This window comes from Dendropsophus ebraccatus, chromosome 6 (assembly GCF_027789765.1).
Source record: "Dendropsophus ebraccatus isolate aDenEbr1 chromosome 6, aDenEbr1.pat, whole genome shotgun sequence".
NCBI lineage: Eukaryota > Metazoa > Chordata > Amphibia > Anura > Hylidae > Dendropsophus > Dendropsophus ebraccatus.
The window spans coordinates 32,170,178-32,197,515 of NC_091459.1; the positions used below are offsets into that span (position 1 = coordinate 32,170,178).

Below are 27,338 nucleotides of genomic sequence, written 5' to 3' on the forward strand. Positions count from 1 at the left end.
TTGCTTTGTTCCTTTTATTGAATGACAGACTTGTGCCTCTCCGGAGTGAATCCGCTAGCTCTCCCTTCACCCACTAATAGATGTCATTAAGAAATAGACACAAATGCAGCGACAATGGAGACGCTGAAGGCATATACACATGTGAAGGCACCGATGTATGAAGGCATCTGTGAAAGATAAACTTCTTTCCTTTATTTCTTTTTATCTGCAGGAAAGGTGGAGCATTTTCCAGAAAAAAGCGCTGAGTGGATGTCTTTGTGCTAATAATATCACTGTGAAGCCTGTGGCCTGAGTGACAGGTCTGATTCATCAAGGTAACAGGATCTGTTCTCATTCAGATGACTCTTCTCTATGCACACGACAGGCACAAGGCATAATTGCTAGTCTCTTGGTGAAAACATTAGTACAGGACTACCCCCTACTGGATCCTGACTATAAAACAAAAAGACAGACATAAAACACCATAAAATATAAACATTCAAAATTCATACTTGATCTATCTATTTTATTCTTCTCTGTGATGCGAATGCAACGAATACTATTAGCAAACCCAACAGAAATCGTGAGCTGCAAGCACACAGACAACGTTATTTACCCGTACCAAACATAAATGTCGTAAACGTGTCATAATATAACAAATGTCACAAAGACTTGTATTGCCAAACAAAGAGCAAATTATTGCCCATAGATAGGATGCCTTCAGAAACCATCGGTATCCAACAAGTAATCAGAAAGTTTGTGCAAATAGCATTATTTCCATCAGAACAATCCTTGTTCTAGAGGGAGGGGGTAACTTCTTTGTTGCATATTTTTATGGTAACACAATTCATGGAGATTGGTTATAGATCAAGTTTGCCAGATTCAGAAAATGATCTTCTGATTTTTAAAGGGATTATCCAGCGCTACAAAAACATGGCCACTTTTGTTCCAGAGACAACACAACTCTTGTCTCCAGTCCAGGTGGGGTTTGCAGTTGAACTCCGTTCACTTCAATGGAATTAAGTTGCAAAATGCCACCAAAATTGGAGACAAGAGAGGGCCTGTCTCTAAAAAAAGTGGCCATGTTTTTGTAGCGCTGGATAACCCCTTTAATGATTACTGCTTAGACTTCACTCCTAGAAACTCCGAAATGTGTTGAAAAAAAAAGACTAAGAGATGGAGAGCCATATGGCCACCATTAGTGGATACACAAAGACAAGCCATAACCAAGGGCAACCAGTTATCAAAGCAAAGCAGGCACATAGGGAAATTAATGATTCTATGGGGGAAATTTATCAAACTGGTGTAAAGTAGAATTGTCTTAGTTGCCCCTAGCAACCAATCAGATTCCATCTTTCATTCCTCACAGACTCTTTGGAAAATGATAGGTGAATTCTGATTGGTTGCTAGGGGCAACTGAGCCAGTTTCACTTTACACCAGTTTGATAAATCTCCCCCTATACCTTTCAAATTAGACATTTTAAGAAATGCTTGTACATTTGAAAAGTTTGGGCTTGACCGAACCCATATGCACAGCTTTTTACGCCCGGTGGCTGGTTTTTCTCCTCCTTCCCGGTCCGCGGGGAAGGAGGAGACAGCCCGGGTACCGCCTGGAATTCCGCAATACAGACTATTACCTAGGCCGAATCCCGGAATTCCAGGCGGTCCCCGGGCTGTCTCCTCCTTCCCCACGGACCGGGAAGGCATCAGCAATCAAATGTGGAAGGTTCGAGTTCTATAGAACCTAAGATTTTCAGATGTTCGATCATCTCTACTCAGTAGCACTTTATCATTCATAGACAAATAATATGTTGATTATCTGACACCCATAGCTAGTAAATACTATTAAATACAACTCAGACTATCTATGATGAAACTTTATTCCTTTTCTAAGAAGACAAATTATTTCGCCTTTAAGTTGTATTCCCAAAGACGTATAAGAAATAGGTAAGCAATTTTTAAAAAAATTCAGCTGCATGAATTGAATGTGACTTCTCCTTTACATGCTTTCTCTTTATCACATAGCTTGCAGCAAATATTTTAATAATATACTTCCTTATCTTCCCCATAATCATTAGTAGCATAATACAAGGCAACAAAAAGAAGCACTGTAGGATAGAAGGCTTTCTTATCCCAGGGCACTTATTGCCAGCTGTTATAATTTGTATTTCCATTAAAAAAGATATGGTGTTTTTTCACTGCAGTTTCCACTTTGTCGTCACGCATGGGCAGCTAAAGGTGACATTGTGACATGGGAACAATGTCACATCAGCATGAATTCTGAATTACACTAAATTGTCAAGGCAACAAGATAACACAGGGCATAGTTATAATGAACTATTTTGACAATCAGTCGAAAACATTCAAACGATGACAATTACACCGCTGTCTATCACAATGCATGAATAGTTGCCTAATCTGTCATTAAGCAAAGTCAAATCTGATTAATCTCAAACATAAACCTGCATCAGTGTTTCCACACAGTAAAATATGAAAAAGGAAAACCCAAGTAACGTGTAAGCCAAATACTGAGTAGGGGATTTTTTCTTATTCTAGAAGAAACAGTATGAAACATGATTATAAACAATCGGTATGACCTTACAGTTCCATAGCACTGTTATTTTAATGGTGAATGTTAACCAGTCGAGATGAGCGAACCTTGAGCATGCTCGGATTCGGACAAATCTGAGCGTGCGGCATTTGATTACCAATGGCTGGAGAAGTTGGCTGCCTGGAAAACATGGATACAGCTACAGACCATAGGCTGTATCCATGTTTTCTAGGACTCCACAGGGCTGCATCCAACTTCTTCTTTTGAAAAAATGGGTCCCAGCTGGAGTTCACCTTTAAAGGAGAAATCAGGGGATTTCGAAAATCCGGCAGCCAGAAGGGGGGAATTTGATAATGAGTAGGCACTTACCTCTTCCTGTGCCCGCAGTGAGTGTCAGGACCGGCCTTGGGACCCCCAATAGAAGGCATCCCCCCGGCTGATGGACTGGCTGCTCAGCCAATCAGTGACTGGGGCAGTGTGATCAGCTGGGTCATGGCATGTACAACCCGGAAATCTCTGGAAATTGTTATCAAATTCTCCACTGCCGGCTGCTGAATTTTTAAAGTCTCTGGATTCTCCTTTAAAGCATCTGATCTAATTGGGGTTGGCACAGCACCGACCCGGCATGGTCACATCCAACTTCTGGTGGCAAATGGATTTCATGATAATCTGGTCAGCATACTGTACTTCTTGACAGGTACACTTCAATACAGTTTAGAAAACCTATAATACAGTCGATCTTTTATTTGCTTTATTAAAACAGAGAGCAGAGACATAAACTATAGCTTCTGCGCCCCAATACAAAATATGTTACAGGGCCCATTGTCTACTGGGTGCCATTTAAATTTACATACAGGACATGCACAGCTCCAATGTATAATAGGGTGCTTAATAGCCAGTATATAAAAAAAACTATAACAATATTGAACAACAAAAAAGATATGCCATGAAGGCCAAATAGCACACAAAAAATAGATCTAAGTAAAATTACTTTATTACTCCAGGTATGAATTAGGTAACAAAGTCCCAAAAATTTAAAAACACTTAAAATGAATGAATCTTCCTTGGAGCCACCAGGTATGGTGGCATCCAAAAAATGACACCCCTATGCAAGTACAACACACTCCCTGTTCTAATAAAGTGCATACAAATGGACATGCAGCCAAAGAGTAAGTAAGCAATAAATAAGAAATATATATATATACAAATCCTGTGTATACCATACAATTGTATAAGGTGCAAATGATGAAAAAACAATGTGCACAAAAAATGCAAGAAATATGTGAACTCCCAATAAATCATGAACAGGGAGAGGATGGGGTGCCACAACAACAGCCCCACGAGCGCCGTCCACCAAACCGGACTCCTCACTGTATGTTATTTATAATAGTGCTGCCTTGTGGTTGGGCACCATGGCCGCAGGGCACCTCCTATGTCTGTATCCTAGAAATGGATCCCCTGTCTGAGCATATTACAAATAACTTGAGATATGATCCAACATCCTAGAATTGAAACCCAGTTCTTTCACTGCCTTGGTATTTTTGCATGGTGACCTTCAGAGGTATCTACGGTTTATTGCCATCTTGAGGTCTTGGTATGTTCAAAAATGGTTAAACAATGTTAAAGATAGACCTCTTTTTATTATCAAATAAAGGAATGACATGTTTCCATCTTTCTAAATCCAATTTAGCCATATTGTTTGTAAACAATTTATGGGATGTCATGTTCTTCGGGCCACCACACATTTCCTCCTTAATTAAAACTTATGTAAACTAAATGCTGTGTGTTTAAGTATTCATGCAGTCATGCAGAGCTCATTCAATTGCATTTGTTCCTAGCTGGGGTACAGACAGGCTCACTTCGTTAAAATACCTGATAGCGAACGGGAACACATTGCAAACACGTACAGCCTATAACTGCTCAGCTACATGCTTTAATTGGCAGAACCATCTGTTGTAGTTCTGCAAAGAATGAACTATACTAACTGGAGGTCATTTGATCATGAGTTTTTAATTATCCTAATCTTTGTCCAAGGGTAAAACTGTCACTAGAGCTTCCACAAGAGAAAAATATTAATGTAGCAAAAGATGTTCTGTGTGGAACCGAGGACGGAAGGTGCATTTAGAAAACCTCTTATTCTTTTCTGGAATAACTGTTTATTTTCAGCAATTTTATTACAGGAGCTGGGAGCAAAGTCAGATAGAACTGTGCGCAAAACTGGAATGATCATCTTCCTAATGTATTGTTAACAAGGTAGTTCGTCTTTATAAACTGTTCTTCTAATCCATCCTTCTTAATGGTGGATGTGTTTAATGTATAATTCCAGTCAGGTACTTATGCACATGGACACGTGAGTTGCTTAGGCTGGGTTCCCAATGCGTTTTTCCAGTCCGTTTAACACAAAAATGTGGTCAACTTTGTTATTGTGTATGCGTAAATAAAAAAAAAAACGTTTTGATCTTTTTTTTTTCTTGTAATAAAAGTCAATGTAAAAACAGATCCAAATGGATTGCACACTATTGCATCCGTTTTGCCCCCCCCCCCACCATAAAAGGTATACGTTAAACAGACTGCAAAGCCACAGTGTGAACCCAGCTTAAGTTATGTCCTTTATTTGGGCACAATTTGTATTTAAAGAGAACCTGTCACCCCAGGCAGCCCCCCTGAACCTGCCCCATCCCTGGACAGGGCCCAGCATACATACCCACTCCTGCGTGTCCCGCTCCCGGTATTGCCACAGAAATCTGGCCGTCGGGTCCTCTGTGTGCTCAGTATGCAAATGAGTGCGATGCAGTACGATAGCCATAGGGTGACATGTTCCCTTTAAAAATGTATTTGGTGTAGGTATGCAATGGTGCAATAGTTTTGGTTAAATGTAAGCTGCTAAATTTTCTTTTTTTAAAGAAAAAAATGACACCTTTGTATGCAGCAGATCCAAATGCACTCCCTGTGCCACTATATGGTCTCTAAGTACTGGGCTGTATTATGGAGAATACCTCTATAATACAGCAATACAGAATCAAAAACTGTCTACCTTTCTATGAAATCACAACAAGGAGCTCTAGAATATACTATTCTGTGCAACTCTGAGAGCATAAGGTAGAGCTGTAATAATAATAAGCTGTAAGCACGGATTTCAGTAAATCCAGGGCATCCAAGTGGCAGCCTGTATGCCAGTTTAGAGCTTGGATAGCTGATATATTACCAAGGTGCTGTTATAATGCTTTTGTTGCTGCAATCTTCACAAAACTAAGGCAAGCCAGAATATCATTGCAAAATTTAAATACACTTTAAAGGGGAACTATCAGCAGGTAAGACGTATCTAACCTGCTGATTGCCCCTTAGCACTACCCTGCCCCCAGAGTGTCATCCGGCCCGCCCCCTACATTGAATATCATTAAAAGAAGTGGGCCATCAATGCGGCAGTGCTCCTAGCGGTGCAGCGGAGCGAAGATTGCTCCCACTAACAGCGGAGAACCGGCAAGGTAACACTATCGGCAGGTTAGATTAGTCTAACCTACTATGGGATCCCGGCCGGAGCGTATACACATAGTATACGCTCCGGTCAGGATCCCAAGCGGCGCCGCAAAGAACTGACATGTCTGTTTTCTGCGGCCACTATTCATTCAATAGCGGCCGTAGAAAACCATGTCAGTGCACACTGTGGAGCAAGCAGCTGCGGCCGCTTGCTTCACAGTGTGCTATGGAAAGTTCTGATGCAGGCGCGTGCCGATGCGTCTGCATCAGGACTCTACAGCCATAAAGATCTGCAGTACCGGCCAGGATGATCTTTCCAGAGGCCGGCCACTCCGGCCGGTCTTTTATGCAATGTGAACGTGGCCTAAGGCTGTATTCACACACCGTCAAAATGATGGCTGTTTTTTGGGACAGTGGTCATTTAACGGTAAATAATTATACAAATAACTTTTAAAATAACAGCTGTCATTTTCTGTTAAATGATTGTTGTCCAATAAAATCGGCCGTCATTTTGACAGTGTGTGAACACACAGTAGCTTTAAAGGGAACCAACCACACTAAAATTGCTGTTACAGCTCTAAAAATGTCCCTATATGCCCCCAGCAGTGTTTCTGGACAACGATGTGAGCATTATTTAGCAAAAAAAAACTACTATGTAAAACTCACCCATCTAGTCATCTGGGCATTCCAGAGCTCCTAAGTAGTCATGGCTGGTGGGAAATCCTGCCGGCAATCACACCTCCCTGGCAGCGTCGCCCCTCAGGCATGCCCCCTGTGTGATGCTGCTGGCTCCTACATGCTGATCGCCCGCCAGGCACGACTAGTTAGGAGCTTCAGAACACCCACATAACTAGATGGGTGAGTTTTACAAAGTAGTTTATCATAGATATATACTGTGTTTCTCTCGAAAATAAGACACCCTCCTAAAATAAGACACCCCAGCTACTCTACCCTGTAACCTAAAGTAAGGCATCTTCGCGAAAATAAGGCCCCCCTACTCTAAACTAGGGCTCCCCCAAAAGCAAGGCGTCCCCCGAAAGTAAGGCCGCCCTCCTGCCCCCCCCAGGACTTACCTAATATCCTCATGGACCTCGGAAACCAGCACCACAGACAGCCTGGTCCATGGCACCCACATTCTCTGCACGTCCCAACGCACAGCGCCGCCACACGTCACCCTGCTGGCCCACCACACATCACGCCACTGATCCACTTGATTTACTTGTACGTCTGTGAACAGCGCTGTGGGGCATATAGAGACGTTTTTAGAGCTGTAACAGCGTTTTTAGTGTCGGGTATCAGGATCAGCTATTAACTCAAAAACGTTAAGAACGTAAGAACTGAACGTAGATGTGAAAGTTCATGGTTAGGAAGATTTGGATATTAAATGTAAAACTAAAACCAGTGATATTATTAAGAAATAGAGGTATAAAGAAAAGACTAAAACTGTATGAAACATTGGGAGAAGTGCTGTGCCTTTAATTGAGTACACAATAGAATCTATGCTACATTAAGTGGTTAACAAGGCTGTCATCTATCTCGTAACACCACTCTCATTTAGCCTCACTTTGCAGTTACAGTTTGACAGATATGACAGTTACAACAAAATTATATATCCATAAATATAAAGTATGCTACACAGTGATTATTAAACATAATCATAGGTGTATTCATTGTAACTGTGGTTTTACACCATTGAAATTCATTGAAAGTAAATTGGATTTTAAGAACTGTTCTCTGTAACAAGCTAGTAACCATAACATACTTCATTAAATTAGCCTTGCAGTTTAGGGAAATCAGTAAAAAGGCTTCCTTAAAGCCATATGCTAGTAAAAAAAAGGATATAAACATCATTGGAGTTAGGTATAAAAATTGCAGAGGCAGCTCGGACCTTATAGTGGCCTTTAACATTTGAGTATTCTTTGAAGAATTGTTGGTCTTTGTATAAATTTTCATAAACAATAATAAATACAATAACTAAATAAAAAAATAACATTTATTAAATACTTCTTTAAGGGGGACACATTATAAAGTAAGGCGGGTTCAGTTTTTCCTTCCTGTTTAACATATACGTTTTATGGGGGGGAAAAAACAGATGCAAAAAACGGATGCAATTGTGTGCGATCCGTATGGATCAGTTTTTCCATTGACTTTTCAACGTACACAAAAATAGTGTTGACTACATTTTTCTGTCATTTAAAAGTAACCAATTAAAAACGGATACGTTGAACGGATTGCAAAAACGTAGTGTGAACCCAGCCTAATAATGCTGGGGAGGAAAGCTGGTAAATGATTGGCTAAATGGATGTGGAGCAGGTTTGGTATTTTATTTAGATATGAGATATGCAAACAAAAAGAGCCAGAATTTAGTTAATAAGGAAGTCACAGTGCTGATCTTATGAAAAGTTAATCTCAAGGGCCTCAAACCACTATATTCCGTTATAAGTGGCTTTGATTCTCTTGACAAATCCCCTGCAATAGTAATGTGGGAAGAGGCCTTACACTCCACTTACTCAATTAAAGAATGGGAACGAGCCTGTATAAACTCTCTCTGTGATCAGCACATCGCAAAGAGAGGCAGTGTTAAAGACTAGACTGAACTGGTATTACACCCCCCAGAGACTTCATTACATGGACTCCTCAGTCAGCCCCTTGTGCTGGCGTGGCTGTGGGGAAACGGGTTCTCTCCTACATATTCTCTGGGACTGCCCACTCTTAAAGTTGTACTGGTCTCAATGGCAAACCATCCTGACCACTATATTTCAAACGCCCATAACACTCTCACCAGCTATGGCTTTACTATATTTAGATATGGCTACTATCCTATGCGTTCAATTCAATGTTTGTATCTATCTGATCTATGCTACATTTGGCTAACACAATATTTGCATTTGCTCTATTTTTGTTTGTTTTGTTTGTTTTGTTAAAAAAATATTTTTTTTTAAAAAAAACCTCAATAAAAACCTATATTGAAACATTATTGATATAAAAATCTCTATTATCCTGCTTTGGTGTGGAGGTCCCGATATATCGCTTACGTAGATTTTTCAAATAGGGTTAAGGGAAAGGGAAGGAGTAGAAGATTGGGCTTAAAGCGAATTGGTTTGGGTATTATACCTTAATGGATCGGCGCCAATGTGGGGTGCCGGTTGCAGGGTTCTTTATCTTTAACCTCTGCCCAGTTCCAGTGCACAGCACCAGTCTTTTCAGGAGCACTGGCCCACCCCAAAGCCCTGGGGGCAGGCCCACCAGCCCCTGGTGTGGCAAAGCTCCCTCCCCTCTGTGACACGTCTCCATTGATTCTAACGGAGCCGCATCACAGAGGGGGAGGGAGATCTGGGGGCCTGCCCCCAGTGCTCCAGGGTGGGCCTGTGTTCCTGAAAAGACCAGTGATATGTGCAGGAACTGGGTGGAGGTTTAAAAAAAGGACTGCACCACCACTGATCCATTAAGGTATAATACCCAAAGCAATGTACCTGATGGTACATTCACTTTAAGTTTAAATAGTAATAAGAACAAGGGGCGATTAAAGTGGTGTACCTTGTTGGATAACATGCAATATGTGAGAAGAATTCTGAAAATTAAAATTGAAAGTGAGTGACGGATTATGTGCCCAAGTTTTAAGGTTACTAGTTCCTCTGCCACTGTATTGGAACTTACAGTTGGAATACCACAGCAAAACAGGCTATATGTTTGTAGATATGTATGGTGACGGGGCAGTTCTGTGAATTTTGGGAACGAGCGCTCTTAGTTGGCACAATTTAAAATGGACCAAAAAGTTGGTGCTTTGAAGAACGCATGAAGAACGGGAAACTAATGGAGAAAATATATATATGTTTGGTATTTAGAAATATAAAATAATTTTTAGGGCCTGTTCACATAATGACTTGGCTGCACACACTAGATACCATCAAAAAGGTATTCCAAGATACACCACCGCAATGTCATAGCCATAGATTCAATAAACCAAACATAGTCTACTTTTGAATATATTTATGTTTTATACCAGTATACCTTTAAATTTGTGGGACTCCAAAAGTTCTATGTCCTGCAAGCAAAACACAAACGAGGCATAATGTAGTCACGTTGGCCATGTCCACACATATTATTTCCATCATGTCTGTCAGGAGATGTTCCTGATGATTGCAGAATAGCCAATGTTATACCCATCCACAAGAAGGGTAGTAGAGAAGAGTCTAGTAACTACAGGCCAGTGAGCTTGACATCTGTAGTAGTAAAAATTATGGAAACTCTTCTAAAAAGAAGATAACAGATGGATATGCTTCTAAGACTTAACAATTTGTTGGTTCCACATCGCAAAACCTACTGGTTGGAGACTGCATGTATCATTTAATGTTGGGATATTTTCCATGCTCATGATGTGTTTAATTCATTTAATTTGTTTCTTTTACTGTTTAATCATGCCTATACCTTTGCAGACCATGGCTTCTATCTCTATGTTATTAGGGCCCTTGCACACTAAGGAAATCATGCGGATAACTTGCTGCAGATTCCATGCGAGTTCCCACTTGTCTCTCTACCCATGCCATAGACTTCATTCTATGCTCGGGCAGATTTAGCCGTCTGCCCTAACAATTGACATGTCACTTCTTTGGGCCAACGACGGAATCCATCTAAACATTGATTGGAGCCTATGGGATTGGCGGAACTTCAAGTGGGAGCACGGGGGGGGGAGGAGCAAGAAACGGATTCCGTGGCAAGCTATCCGCGTGATTTCCTTAGTGTGCAAGGGCCCTTACCATGAAACAGAGGGCAGGTTGTGGCTTTAACCATCATCTGCTGCTATAGCACATTTACGTCTATGTTACATACTCCAATTATGTCACCTTTACAGGCGGTGTTACAGAACTCTCATTGCTATAATAGGACAAAAGAACAAAGTTTATTTTGCAACTTTGTATCTATTTTAGAAGTTCAGTATAAAGATCTACAGAATTACAGTCTAAAGAAAAGACTTTTTATGTATCATTATTTGTGTGTGTGCCCTTTGTAACTCTGTTTTTCTTCATGGAACCCAGGAATATAATTAGCTTTTGGTCCCTTTATTCGCCACTTGATCCTATTTAAATGAAGCCTCTAGTGGATTCACAGAATTCTTTAAAGCCTTGCACAGCTTGCAGATGTCTGTCTGTTTAGCCACATGGCAGGAGCAAGCCTTAAAAATCCCTGGAGCTTAACTCACCACCAGCAATTTTTTTTTTACTGGTGTTTTCCAAAAAAATGCAAAATGCAAAAAGAACATATCAGAATTTAACTTAAAAACAAGCACCTATTGTTTTCCATATTTATCTGGCATCATTTCTGCTAGTTAACAAAGGGTATTACATTTCCAAGTGCCCCAGCGTAGTTAAAAGGGCTCCAAAAATTGTATGACAGATGGTCTTTGAATGATATTCACAACCTCTGCCCCTGGGCTTGTTTGCAAGAGATGCTTTGAATGGTTTTTCCAAGAGTTAAGGTTGTTATTTTATATGTGATTATTCTATAATAATTAGAATTATTTCCCTGATTTTGAACATTCATTTCATCCTTTCTTTAATTTTTGCACTCACTGACTTGTAACATGCTGCATTATTTCTATTTTGGGATTAAAATCACGATCAATGTACCTTCCGCTGTTCTCCAATATAATTTATAAAATAATTCATTACATCTGGCTTCACGAAGAGGCAATAAGCAAAGTGATATCCTCCAGAGGATTGAGGAGACCCATAATAAAACTCCTATTTTGCGATTTAACTCCTGCATATGTGATCAAATAAACATGGGTAGAGATCACCGGCACTGCTCTCTATCGGCGGCTTACTTGTAGAGCACTGCCGTATACTCTGGACTATGCCTCAATTGCCCAGGGGGTGCTCCTCGTAAAACAGTGTGCAAACAGTCCAAGTAGAGAGAGAGAGAGAGAGAAAGACAAGGGCACTCACCCATCTGTGGCATAATGACTTCTTTATTCGCAAAACGTGCAGTAAAAGTCCATGAAGACATCAAAACATGCGGGCAGACGCCATACCACTTTCACAGCGCTAACATGATGGCCATTTCACGCGCATGCGCGCTTCTACGGATCTGTAGAAGCGCGCATGCGCGCGAAATGGCCATCATGTTAGCGCTGTGAAAGTGGTATGGCGTCTGCCCGCATGTTTTGATGTCTTCATGGACTTTTACTGCACGTTTCCTACCAGTCTGATTCCAGCACTTGCTATGTGGTGATTGACAGGTTCCACCAGACCCCTCTGGTTTCTTCTGCGAGCCCTAGTCGGGCTGCAGATGGTTTAGACTTAGTAATGACGGACAGCTGCCTTCTCCATATATCTACCTTCCCTGTCAGTCTGTATGGCCTGGATGTTAGAGGCCCGGTCCAATCATGCCCTGGACTGGGACTCCACTTGTGCTCTTGCAACACTGCTTGCGATAGTCTCTTGTAGCTTGCATATTGAAGTGCTTGAAATTCTGGCCTCTTTACCTGTCCTTCTGACCTCTCTTTTTGCCTGCTGTTTTTGTACCATTCTGCTATCTCCGGTTTAACCTGTATCTGCCTAACTATTCTTTATTGTGTTTGTCTGTCTTGTCTTATTCTCTGTTTCACTTACCTAGTGAAGGGAACGTCGCCCAATTGTCACCGACTGCCTAGAGTTGATCTGGAAGGTAGGCAGGAACAGTCTCGGGAGGCCTATCACTAGGGCTCATGCTGTCTGTCCCTGTCTTTCAACCAGGTCCCATGTTTCCTTACCCTGTAATTAGGCAACATCTTGAACAGTCATGACAGACTTAACAGGTTGGAAAATACAGAAAGAATAAAAATTATTTAAAGCCATTTTTCTGTGACTTACCTTTGTCCCCCACAGCTACAGCTGTGAAATCTTCTGGTTCCATGCTTGTCACTCTTCTTCCTGCTTCTAAGATGACCCGCTCAGCCAATCACTGAATGTGGTAGTGTTCCGCCTCAGTCAGTGATTGACTGAGCAGGCAGTCAGTCAGAATCAAGTAAAAGTTAGAAGACATGGACCAGAAGTGGAGGACCAGAAAATTTCACATCCGGAGTTGCAGGGGACTGAGGTAGATGAGAATGTCTTTTTATTATTTTTCAGGCACTCCAAGCAAAAAATATTTTGGTCCCTGCATAAGCATTTTAATAGCAATAGGAAAAAAATAGATTTACTGGTGCCAAAAATGACACTTCAGATTGGTGAAAAATGAGCTTAATTGATCTGGCTAAACAACATATAAACTTTTGCACATTCTCAAAAAATATGACTAGAGGGAATGCACAGACGGAAGGTGACATTATTTTGGATTATTTTATTATTCAGCTTTATACTATATGCATAGAAGAAAGGCGGTGTGCACATACAGCAGCATTTTAAGTATTCCTTAACACATTGTAATGTTGGTGCATTTCATAGATCTGAAACTATAGGTGTATAATTAGAGAAAAGAAATCTCATAATATATCCAGAGATATACTATGTTTATAAACCACGTCTTTAACCTCTTAGTGACCGCCAATACACCACTTTGCAGCGGTCAGTAAGGATTACGGCAGGCCGCCATTGCCGGAGCTCGGCTGTCAGTATGACATTATAAAGTCATTACAAAGTCAAAACAGGTAAATGGCTGACGGTATATAGGGGTAAAGGCCATGCCTGCAAGGGCTTACAGTCTACAATCTAGTCTCTCAGTCAGAGAGTCCTTTAGGTATTTCATTTATTTATTTATTTATTTGGGGGGGGGGGGGGTGAAAACTCCAGGAGGGTTTTTAAGTATCTTTTATTGAAATGACACTTTTATCCGACCACTTTGCCATAAAGCCCAGTTTGGTGGAGGCTGCAGTGATGGATGGATCTTATACAGACATTGATGTATCTTTCAAAATAACCAATCATCTGAAAGTGACTCCAATCAGGGTGTAGAAACATCTCAGACATAATCAATTTTCCTTATTTAGCAAAGATTTCTAAAATTCTGTTTTCCCATTCTCATGGGGTATTGGGTGCATATGGGGGGGGGGGGGATCTTGAACTCTCCAAAGGCATTGCATATTCAAAGCGGTTGTCCTGGACATTTCTATAGACTAGCATTGTACTGACTTCTGTGGGTGTTGCTTGCTATATGTGGGTGTTGCAGGTGTCCCTCCCCATAGGGCCTCTGGAGTTCTGCCTTGATTTTAATCTTGCCCACGTAGCGGGGATAATGTTGGTGATCAGTTGAAGCTGTAGCAGAAAGGGCAGTATGAAATGGAGGAAAGTAGGGGCTAATAGCTGCCCTGTTTGAGACCAGTACTACAAGACAACAAGGTTAACTACTGTACCATCCACAAGGTAGCTATCAGTTCTTGCTCTCCTCCATGTCATGCTGCCTATTCTGCTACAGCTTCTACTGAGCTCTAATATTAGCTCCGCCTAAAGGGGCAGGGCCATCTTAACAGCATTATGGGCCCCTGGGCAGAGGTGCGAATTGGGCCCCACCCCCCGCGGCCGCCGCCATCAAACCCCCCCATCTTTGCAACCCCGCCCCTAGCCAGTACAATTACGTACAATAAAAAATACAAATTATTGTTAACATAAACTTTAATTCACAACACAGTCTTTCAGCAGCGCAAAAACAAAAAATAACCGTGTGTGCCTCACCAAACCAGACCAGGTTGGCTTCAAAGTATCCAAAAAACGCAATGGAGACAGCACTTCCAACAGCAATCTGCAGGGTTTATTGTCACACCAGTGCAACATATCTCATATATACAGAGGGGCAAAAACATGACTATTATATATGAGAACCATGTTGTCTGCCTGTATGTATACTGTATAATACAATATACAGGGAAATAACATGGCTTATATATAGAGAAGGGCAAAACAACATGTCTCATATATACAGAGGGGCAACAACATGACTATTATATTATATATGAACCATGTTGTCTCCCTGTATGTATACTGTATAATACAATATACAGGGAAACAACATGGCTTATATATAGAGAAGGGCAAAACAACATGTCTCATATATACAGAGGGGCAACAACATGACTATTATATTATATATGAACCATGTTGTCTCCCTGTATGTATACTGTATAATACAATATACAGGGAAACAACATGGCTTATATATAGAGAAGGGCAAAACAACATGTCTCATATATACAGAGGGGCAACAACATGACTATTATATTATATATGAACCATGTTGTCTCCCTGTATGTATACTGTATAATACAATATACAGGGAAACAACATGGCTTATATATAGAGAAGGGCAAAACAACATGTCTCATATATACAGAGGGGCAACAACATGACTATTATATTATATATGAACCATGTTGTTTCCCTGTATACAGAATACAGGGAAACAACATGGTTCATATATAATATAATAGTCATGTTGTTGCTCCTCTGTCTATATGAGACATGTTGTTTTGCCCTTCTCTATATATATGCAAGATAACAAGCAACAAATATTACCACCGCATACTGACTAACACCACCGCTGCTACTGACTAATCCACTGTACACAGATCACTATCACCTCATCCAGTCATATAGAGGTACCCAGCTGTACACAGGTTCTGTACACCATATACATTACAGTGCAGATACATCAAGTGACTCACATGGGACGTCTTCTCTGATCAGAGTTCTTCCCTTTTCATCTTCTTTTCCATTTGCCCTGTGCCGTTATGAGAACTTCTCCGAGCCACGAATCCACAGAATCTGCCAGACAGACATATTAGGCTCTACACTCTGTCACCATCCTCATCTCTCTACACACTGCACATCTGTATTGGCCCCTTATAGATAGCTCCCCCTGTATTACCCCCTTATAGATGGCTCCCCCCTGTATCCCCCCCTATAGATGGCTCCCCCCTGTATTACCCCCTTATAGATGGCTCCCCCCTGTATCCCCCCCTATAGATGGCTCCCCCTGTATCCCCCCCTTATAGATGGATCCCCCTGTATTACCCCCTTATAGATGGCTCCCCCTGTATTACCCCCTTATAGATGGCTCCCCCCTGTATTACCCCTTATAGATGGCTCCCCCTGTATTACCCCCTTATAGATGACTCCCCCTGTATTACCCCCTTATAGATGGCTCCCCCCTGTATCCCCCCGTATAGATGGCTCCCCCCTGTATCCCCCCCGTATAGATGGCTCCCCCTGTATTACCCCCTTATAGATGGCTCCCCCTGTTTTACCCCCTTATAGATGGCTCCCCCTGTATTACCCCCTTATAGATGGCTCCCCACTGTATTACCCCTTATAGATGGCTCCCCCTGTATTACCCCCTTATAGATGACTCCCCCTGTATTACCCCCTTATAGATGGCTCCCCCCTGTATCCCCCCCGTATAGATGGCTCCCCCCTGTATCCCCCCCGTATAGATGGCTCCCCCTGTATTACCCCCTTATAGATGGCTCCCCCTGTATCCCCCCCTATAGATGGCTCCCCCCTGTATCCCCCCCTTATAGATGGTTCCCCCTGTATCCCCCCGTATAGATGGCTCCCCCTGTATTACCCCCTTATAGATGGCTCCCCCTGTATTACCCCCTTATAGATGGCTCCCCCCTGTATTACCCCCTTATAGATGGCTCCCCCCTGTATTACCCCCTTATAGATGACTCCCCCTGTATTACCCCCTTATAGATGGCTCCCCCCTGTATTACCCCCTTATAGATGGCTCCCCCCTGTATCCCCCCCCGTATAGATGGCTCCCCCCTGTATCCCCCCCGTAAAGATGGCTCCCCCGTGTTTCCACCTTATAGATGGCTCCCCCCTGTATCCCCCCCTATAGATGGCTCCCCCGTATTCCCCCCTTATAGATGGCTCCCCCCTGTATCCCCCCCCTCGTATAGATGGCTCCCCCCTGTATCCCCCCCTATAGATGGCTCCCCCCTGTATCCCCCCCCTCGTATAGATGGCTCCCCCCTGTATCCCCCCCTATAGATGGCTCCCCCCTGTATCCCCATCTCATATAGATGGCTCCCCCCTGTATCCCCCCCTCGTATAGATGGCTTCCCCCTGTATCCCCCCCTATAGATGGCTCCCCCCTGTATCCCCCCCCCTCGTATAGATGGCTCCCCCTGTATCCCCCCCATAGATGGCTCCCCCTGTATCCCCCCCCCCTCGTATAGATGGCTCCCCCTGTATCCCCGCCTATAGATGGCTCCCCCCTGTATCCCCCCTTATAGATGGCTCCCCCTGTATCCCCCCCTATAGATGGCTCCCCCCTGTATCCCCCCTATAGATGGCTCCCCCCTGTATCCCCCCTTATAGATGGCTCCCCCGTATTCCCCCCTATAGATGGCTCCCCCTGTATCCCCCCTATAGATGGCTCCCCCCTGTATCCCCCCCTATAGATGGCTCCCCCCTGTATCCCCCCTATAGATGGCTCTCCCCTGTATCCCCCCTTATAGATGGCTCCCCCGTATTCCCCCCTTATAGATGGCTCCCCCCTGCACAGCAGATAAAAAAAACAAACACCCAACTCACCTACCAGCGCTCCCCCGTCGCTGCTTCCTTTCCTCTTCTGCCCCCGGCTAATGCGTCGCTCCCTGGGGGATTCTCCGGGAGCGCACACATCCGGAAGCTCAGACCCAGGCCGGGACTTCCGGTACAGGATGCCCCAGCGACGCGCACTGAGGTTCCTGATGCGTGCGCTCCCGGAGAATCCCCCGGGGAGCGACGCATCAGCCGGGGCCGGATTTCCTCTTGCGACCGCAAGCAAGAAAGTGCTTGCGGTCGCAAGAGAAGGGGGGAGGGGGCGCAGGGCAGTCTTACCCATTGGGCATGGGAGGCGGCTGCCCGGGGACCCTTGTGTCCTAGGGGGCCCCTGCCCGCTGTCACAGCGGGCAGGGGCCCCCTAGGACGCAAGGGCCCCGGGCAGCCGCCTACCATGCCCAATGGGTAAGACGGCCCTGTAAAGGGGCAGGGATTAAATCAAGGTAGAATTCCAGCCAACCCATGGAAGGGACACCTGCCCCCCCCCCCCAATGCTGTTACAATTGTGAATATGTTCCTATATGCCCCCAGCATGGTTTCCAGGCATGTAAGTAAACACTGTGAGAGTTACTTTTATGCCTCAAAAACATACTTTGTAAAAACCTACCGATGTAGTCATGTGGGTGATCCAGAGCTCCTAACTACTCATGGCTGACAGAAAATCTTGCCGGCAATTACATCTCCTTGAGAGCGCCAGTGTTCAGGGACCGCCCCTCTGTGATGATGCCGGCTCCTATACGCTGATGCTCCTAGGGACTTGTGACTGCCAGCAAAATTTCCAGCACAGTGCTCGATCAGGCATCGGGTTGCTCAATCAAGCTTGATGCTCAACCAAGCACCTCGGGTTGCTCAGGGTGTTTTTTCTTTTATAAATGTTTGCACTATTAGTGGTGCTTATATTTAAACAGTTTTGAAGTTCGAGGGGATGACTGTAATTGCCAGCATCCCGCTGGAGTTCTAATTTGTGTTGCAGAAACCTATTACATTTGTTTGTTTTAATTTTTGTATATTGAGCAAGGGGCACCTGGTTAAATGCTCAAGTTCTCAAATTGTCGTTGGTCACTTGTTGATAATTCACAGATTGCTTCGTCTAACTAGTTTTTCAAAGATTTACCCTAGTGTGTGAGATGGCCTTAAGCTATTTTAAACCGATGACAATATTCTCTTTCTCGAACAATTAATGTCTTTCTCTAAACACTGATTGGCATAAAAACCAAATTGTTGCTTCAAAATGGTTAAATGATTGATTGAGTGATTTATTGCTCTGTGTAAATGGACTATAAGTACAAAGCAGAGTGCTGGCTGGTTGGCTAGTGAGAGATCTATTGTTGTGGGACTAGAGGGGTTAAAGGGGTACTCTGGGCTAGGGGGCTTTTCTGGCTATGGCCGGGGAAGAGGTGGATGAGGCCAACGACGTCCACTTACCTTCCCGGTTCCAGGGCCGGGTCCTGAATTGCGCTGCTCCGGTCCACTCTGCCCATCCGCTTCCAACCCGCTTCCTGGTGTCTGACACGGGCTTGAGACGTGACGTTATAAGCCCGGCCAGCCAGTCACTGGCAGAAGTGGGATCTGACCCTATCCCGGAGTACCCCTTTAAGTTTCCTAGGGGAGCAAGAATGGCCTATAAGTCTCCACACATCTATATGATGCTCTCCACGAAGGAGAAACCTAGGTCCTTTTATCCCAATGTTTTAAAAGAGAAGTGCAGCAATATTTTTATTAAAGTATTGTATTGCCCCCCAAAAGTTATACAAATCACCAATATACACTTATTACGGGAAATGCTTATAAAGTGCTTTTTTCCCTGCACTGCATCAGTGCATCAAAGCTTCACTTCCTGGATAACATGGTGATGTCACGACCCGACTCCCAGAGCTGTGTGGGCTGTTGCTGCTGGAGAGGATGATGGCAGGGGGGCACTGAGGGACACAGCGCACTGGAGGGACACTGTGCATCCCTCTGCCATCATCCTCTCCAGCAGCCACAGCCCGCACAGCTCTGGGAGTCGGGTCGTGACATCACCATTTTTTCCAGGAAGTGACATCTTCATGTTATCCAAGGAGTGAAGCCTTGATGCACAAGTAAGTGCAGGGAAAAAAGAACTTTATAAGCATTTCCAATAATAAGTGTATATTGGTGATTTGTATAACTTTTAGCGGGCAATACAATACTTTAATAAAAATTTTCGACGGACTTCTCCTTTAAGGACAAACGCAAATGAGTCCAGGTACATAGGGCTGGGCGATATTGGCCTAAATCAATATCGCGGTTTATCGCACATGTAGCCGCGGTAACGATAATTGAACGATAATTATGACACACCCCTTTTTTGCAAACCACAACCACTTGCCGTGCCAAACTGGCGATATTTTGATTCAGAAATGTAAAATAGAACTCACTGAGCAGCAACCCATGGTTAGTCTATTATCATTATTATTATTTGTCATTATTAGGGGGTCTCAGCAGAGACCTGGACATGTGTATATACAGGTATACAGCCTCTACAGGGTATACACAGGTCACAGAGGGATAGGTGTGTATGACTATATGGGGGGGATGGATTGGGGTGTATTACTATACAGGAGGTTGGGATCGGGTTACAGGACTATACAGGCAGCGCATAGGGATAGGGGGCGGATAGGGGTGTATGACTAAACAGGGAGGGCGGATAGGGGTGTATGACTATACAGGGGGGGGCGGATAGGGGTGTTTGACTATACATGGGGGGCGGATGGGGGTGTGTGACTATACGGGGGGGGCGGACAGGGGTGTATGACTAATAGAGGTGTATGACTATACGGGGGGGGCAGATAGGGGCATATGACTATACATAGGGGGGCGGATAAGGGCGTATGACTATACGGGGGGAGGACAGGGGTGTATGATTATAAGAGGGGGCGGACAGGGGTGTATGACTATACGGGGGGTGGACAGGGGCGTATGACTATACATAGGGGAGAGGATAGGGGCGTATGACTAAACAGGGGGGCGGACAGGAATGTATGACTATACAGGGGGGGCGGATAGGGGCTTATGACTATATGGGAGTGACTGAAGGGGGTCTGGGGCAGGCAGGGGGTGACTGGGGCAGACTGGGGGTGACACAGGGGGACTGGGTCAGACGGGGGGGCACAGGGGGACTGGGGAAGACACAGGGGGACTGGGGCAGCTGGGGGGGACACAGGGGGACTGGAGCAGCTGGGGGGGACACAGGGGGACTGGAGCAGCTGGGGGGGGACACAGGGGGACTGGAGCAGCTGGGGGGGGACACAGGGGGACTGGAGCAGCTGGGGGGGGACACAGGGGGACTGGAGCAGCTGGGGGGGGACACAGGGGGACTGGAGCAGCTGGGGGGGACACAGGGGGACTGGAGCAGCTGGGGGGGGACACAGGGGGACTGGAGCAGCTGGGGGGACACACAGGGGGACTGGAGCAGCTGGGGGGACACACAGGGGGACTGGAGCAGACACCAGGGGACTGGAGCAGCTGGGGGGGGGACACAGGGGGACTGGAGCAGACACCAGGGGACTGGGGCAGCTGAGCGGGGACACAGGGGGGCTTGAGCAGCTGGGGGGGGACACAGGGGGACTGGAGCAGCTGGGGGGGGGGCAGGGGGACTGGAGCAGCTGGGGGACACAGGGGGACTGGAGCAGCTGGGGGGGGGGACACAGGGGGACTGGAGCAGCTGGGGGGGGACACAGGGGGGCTGGAGCAGCTGGGGGGACACAGGGGGACTGGAGCAGCTGTGGGGGGACACAGGGGGACTGGAGCAGCTGGGGGGGACACAGGGGGACTGGAGCAGCTGGGGGGGCACAGGGGGACTGGAGCAGCTGGGGGGGACACAGGGGGACTGGAGCAGCTGGGGGGGACACAGGGGGACTGGAGCAGCTGGAGGGGACACAGGGGGACTGGAGCAGCTGGGGGGGACACAGGGGGACTGGAGCAGCTGGGGGGGACACAGGGGGACTGGAGCAGCTGGGGGGGACACAGGGGGACTGGAGCAGCTGGGGGGGACACAGGGGGAATGGAGCAGCTGGGGGGGACACAGGGGGACTGGAGCAGCTGGGGGGGACACAGGGGGACTGGAGCAGCTGGGGGACACACAGGGGGACTGGAGCAGCTGGGGGGGACACAGGGGGACTGGAGCAGCTGGGGGGGACACAGGGGGACTGGAGCAGCTGGGGGGGGGACTGGAGCAGCTGGGGGGGGACACAGGGGGACTGGAGCAGCTGGGGGGACACACAGGGGGACTGGAGCAGCTGGGGGGGACACAGGGGGACTGGAGCAGCTGGGGGGGACACAGGGGGACTGGAGCAGCTGGGGGGGACACAGGGGGACTGGAGCAGCTGGGGGGGACACAGGGGGAATGGAGCAGCTGGGGGGGACACAGGGGGACTGGAGCAGCTGGGGGGGACACAGGGGGACTGGAGCAGCTGGGGGACACACAGGGGGACTGGAGCAGCTGGGGGGGACACAGGGGGACTGGAGCAGCTGGGGGGGACACAGGGGGACTGGAGCAGCTGGGGGGGACACAGGGGGACTGGAGCAGCTGGGGGGGGGACTGGAGCAGCTGGGGGGGGACACAGGGGGACTGGAGCAGCTGGGGGGACACACAGGGGGACTGGAGCAGCTGGGGGGACACACAGGGGGACTGGAGCAGCTGGGGGGACACACAGGGGGACTGGAGCAGACACCAGGGGACTGGAGCAGCTGGGGGGGGGGACACAGGGGGACTGGAGCAGACACCAGGGGACTGGGGCAGCTGGGGGGGACACAGGGGGGCTGGAGCAGCTGGGGGGGACACAGGGGGACTGGAGCAGCTGGGGGGGGGACACAGGGGGACTGGAGCAGCTGGGGGACACAGGGGGACTGAAGCAGCTGAGGGGGACACAGGGGGACTGGAGCAGCTGGGGGGGACACAGGGGGGCTGGAGCAGCTGGGGGGACACAGGGGGACTGGAGCAGCTGGGGTGGACACAGGGGGACTGGAGCAGCTGGGGGGGACACAGGGGGACTGGAGCAGCTGGGGGGGACACAGGGGGACTGGAGCAGCTGGGGGGACACAGGGGGACTGGAGCAGCTGGGGGGACACAGGGGGACTGGAGCAGCTGGGGGGACACAGGGGGACTGGAGCAGCTGGGAGGGACACAGGGGGACTGGAGCAGCTGGGGGGGACACAGGGGGACTGGAGCAGCTGGGGGGGACACAGGGGGACTGGAGCAGCTGGGGGGGACACAGGGGGACTGGAGCAGCTGGGGGGGACACAGGGGGACTGGAGCAGCTGGGGGGGACACAGGGGGAATGGAGCAGCTGGGGGACACACAGGGGGACTGGTGCAGCTGGGGGGGGACACAGGGGGACTGGAGCAGCTGGGGGGGGGACACAGGGGGACTGGAGCAGCTGGGGGGGGACACAGGGGGACTGGAGCAGCTGGGGGGGGACACAGGGGGACTGGAGCAGACACCAGGGGACTGGAGCAGCTGGGGGGGACACAGGGGGACTGGAGCAGACACCAGGGGACTGGGGCAGCTGGGGGGGACACACAGGGGGGCTGGAGCAGCTGGGGGGACACAGGGGGACTGGAGCAGACACCAGGGGGCCTGGGGTAGCTGGGGGGGGACACAGGGGGACTGGGGGGACACAGGGGGACTGGAGCAGCTGGGGGGGACACAGGGGGACTGGAGCAGCTGGGGGGACACAGGGGGACTGGAGCAGCTGGGGGGGACACAGGGGGACTGGAGCAGACACCAGTCGGACTGGGGCAGCTGGGGGGGGGACACAGGGGGACTGGAGCAGCTGGGGGGGGACACAGGGGGACTGGAGCAGCTGGGGGGGGGGGGGACACAGGGGGACTGGAGCAGACACCAGGGGGACTGGGGCAGCTGGGGGGGACACAGGGGGACTGGAGCAGACACCAGGGGGACTGGGGCAGCTGCGGGGGACACAGGGGGACTGGAGCAGACACCAGGGGGACTGGGGCAGCTGGGGGGGACCCAGGGGGACTGGAGCAGCTGGGGGGGGGACACAGGGGGACTGGAGCAGCTGGGGGGGACACAGGGGGACTGGAGCAGACACCAGGGGGACTGGGGCAGCTGGGGGGGACACAGGGGGACTGGGGGGACACAGGGGGACTTTGCCCTCCTCTTATTCAGGCACACAGGTTCCCCTCCCGGCCACACATGCAGGTCGGAGGAGGCTGCAGAGACTGTAATGGTGATAGCGTTGCTGCCATTACTGGAGCTGTAGAGCGGGATCGGGGGATGCAGATCCCGCTGTTCAGCTCCAGGACCCGCAGGACGCTATCACCATTACAGTCTCTGCAGCCTCCTCCAGAGACCGGGACCTGCATGTGTGGCCGGGGCGACGGGACGTGATATGTAGAGCTGGTCAGCCGCGGCTGTTAGGCGGAATGCCCGACCGACCTGCACCTCACTTCCCGACACAAGTCCCGTCCGAGCGGGGCGGGGAGGGCAATGCTGTGTGTGCAGGGATGCCGGACGGGACCGGACTTGACGGGTGGGCGCATGGACGGACAGGTGCGGCGGGACGGGGCCTGGACGGGTGGGGAGTGAAGTGGTGAGGGCGCTCGGACGGGCGGGGGGCGCTTGGCTGCGGGGGGCGGGCGGCTTTGTCACCTGCACCCTGCTGCTCCTCCACCTCCCGCTCTGATACTGGCGTCCCTGCACAAGTTATTGTGCTGTGTGTGCAGTGACGCCGGCATGTCCGAGCTGGAGGAGCAGCAGAAAAAATACAAAAATACCGCAGGTACCGTCCTGGCTAAGTTGAGGTCGGTTAACCGACGCCAGTGACGGTATCGGTATTTTTGCGGTATACCGCCCAGCCCTACAGGTACATATAAAACAAGAATTAAACATGTGTTTGCTTTGACCTATCCAAAGCACTAACATGCCATAAAAGTCAAGACTTTTAGTTTTCAAAACATTTTTTCCCTTTGATACAACAATGAACTTATTCTAATGATTGTAAATAAAAGGTGCAGACAATTTACTTTAAGGTGAGCTCGCTGTCATTTCCTGCTCCCTTTGTCTGCAGTTGTCTCACCAGTCTCTAAAAAGCAGTTCGAGCACCAAAATAATAATTTACTTATTGCTGTGTGTTTTATTGCCTGCTGTGGTGTACATCTTATGAAGCCATAAACCATATTTGCATTTTCCATAACAGTCAGAATCAGATCAATCACTGAAGGAAAGGATTCACAACCTATTTTCATCAGTTCTGGAATAAACTAATGAATTTAGTCCTTCTGAAAGGTGCCAGACTGACAGCTCTAAATTAATGCAGCACAAGATTTTGACAGAGATACCATATGATACACTCTTCAGACTTCAATCAAGTATAGTGAGAGTTATTATAGAAATATTTTTTCTACTGATATACCAAGAAGAAACTAGCCATTAATAAAGTTTACAGCATTTGATATTTATTTATTTATTTAATTTATTTGTGTGTTTGTATTTTAGGGATGTTGCCACTTTACAAAAAAATTATTATTGGAAAGAACATTCTGTTAATATTTCAATTATACATTATTATAGTATCTTATCTTATATTATAGTATATGTGACACATTATCTAGCTTGGAGCCTGTTTACTTCTTAGCAAATACACAAATCACAGATATAACAACCATCAATGTTTGTTTAACAGCTTTGTGCAATATGTGTCAAATGAATTATAATAAATTATTTTAATTAACTGAAAAAAACATTTTTTACAGCTCAAGTAGAGCCCGACGGAATCACTTAATGTGGAGAAAAATACTATGGAACCATCTTATCATTTTCATTTCGAAAACAAATATCAGCATAAGTCTAAAAATGCTTATTAGTGAGTAGTTAAAAGAGACGGGGGGCAGATTTATAGAGGTTTCTTATAATAAGATTCTCTTTGCAATCCATCCAGTCCAATCACATCTCAGTTTTTACTTTATCAGAGCAATATGAGAAATGAAAGCTGAGCTGTGCTGCTGCTGTGGACAACACAGAGAACCAACCTGTAGACTAAACTAACTGAAAGACAACAACATGTGAGTTGTTAATTGAAGAATTATTAGATAAAAATTCAAAAAAGACTGTGGAAAAAGATGTCATTTGTTCTCGGTCAGCTGTTAGTAAAATGTGATGCAAGTTTAACCTCTTAAGGACACATGATGTACCTGTACGCCAATGTGTCCATAAGAGGGTATAGAGTGGACCCTTTCTATACCTGGGCTCTTCGGACCATGACTCATAGCCTTACTCACCATATAGGACCTCTTCTGCATCCTGGCTCTGTCCTGGCTCAGCGATTGGTAAAGGCGGCCTTCAGCAGGCTTTAACATTCGAGAGATGATAACATCGATCAATGCAATACATATGAACTGCAATGCTCTCTATCAGCAATCATGGTATTGCTCATAGAAGTCCCCAAGGGGGACTACAAAAAAAAAAAAATAAAGAAGAAAATATAAATCCATTCCATAATAAATGTTTGAATCACACCCCCATTTCTAATTTTGTAAAGAAAAAAAGAAAAACATATTTATAAACATATCCCCCAAACCATCAAAATAGCACATTCCTGATCTTGCATGGTAAACGGTGTAAACACAAAAACTCAAAGTACAAAATTGACTTTTAGTCACATCACATCCAGAACAAATTGAATAAAAAGTTGCATATATGCAAGTATGGTACTGATATAAAGTACAGATTATGGTGTGGGGGTGGGGGGAGCCCTTAAAAAAAATAAAAAGCATTATAAGGATCAGAAAAGAATGTGAATGTACCAGCAGGTATATCACTTTAAGACCTTTACATCAAGAGACTGGCGTTGAAGCGGGGATGCCGCTGCCGCAGTCCTTTTTTTTTTGAACCATGGCCTTGTTCCCACAGGGTTTTAATGTGTGCAGGTCCCTCAGCTGCCTGTCATTAACCCACTTAAATCCCGCAATGCATAGCGATTGTGGCGTTTAAAGTATTCAGTGACAGGACAAACTCCTCCATCATGTCGGATCTTTGATCTATGCATAGAGTCTGCTCTCAGGCAGACTCTATGTACAAATCGCTGATAACACTGATGAATGCTATGCTATGGCATAGCATTCATCAGTATATGAAATCAGAGCATTGCATAAGTCCCCTAAGGCAATTATATATGCAATATAAAATGTGTAAAAAAAAAAAAGTATTAAACCATATAAAAAACCCTCTAATAAAAATGCCCCAATAAACATTTTTAGCCCCCTCCCCCCTTTCCTATTATACAAATAATGAAATAATATAAAAATAAACCTATTATACATATGTATATGGTAGCGTGTGGAATTGCCCAATCTATTAAAATATAACAATATTGTTCCTGCACGGTGAACGGCATAAATGAAAAGCAAAAATAAAACCCACCAGGATTGCTAATTTTTTTAAAAAAATTATATATTAGGAAAAAAAAAATCACTACAATACTAGTAAAACTAGAGATCATGGTGCCCTGTAGGTAGAAAAATATAAGCCCAATGGCTCTTAGAAAATGAGGAGGAAGATTGCTTCAATTTGACCTGGACAACCGCACATCAATGACCTTTAGTCATGAAGTTGTTAATTATAATTTACATATGACATGGGAGAGTTACAATTTAAAGCTGGTATTGGTTACTTAAATGGTTGGAAACAGTGCTGGACGCTATATTACACTGTAGTTATAGCTGCAGGCAGAAATGCACATATCATGTCTGAATTGATTTTAATAGGTTGCCAGGGTTCTGTCACGGTGCCCAAGCTTTTACCAGACAAAAGAGTCTAGTATGTTGTTCTA

The 27,338-nt window shown here is 46.4% G+C and overlaps 1 long non-coding RNA gene across 1 annotated transcript; it reads right to left on the bottom strand.

The window, feature by feature from the left end:
* Positions 1-170: 170 nt before the first annotated feature.
* Positions 171-25,941, bottom strand: LOC138794742 (uncharacterized). Its single transcript, XR_011363488.1, has 3 exons — positions 25,789-25,941; positions 12,619-12,759; positions 171-432 (listed from the first exon to the last, which is right to left on the bottom strand). It is a non-coding gene; the product is annotated as an uncharacterized lncRNA (long non-coding RNA).
* Between the last annotated feature and the right edge of the window lie 1,397 nt (positions 25,942-27,338).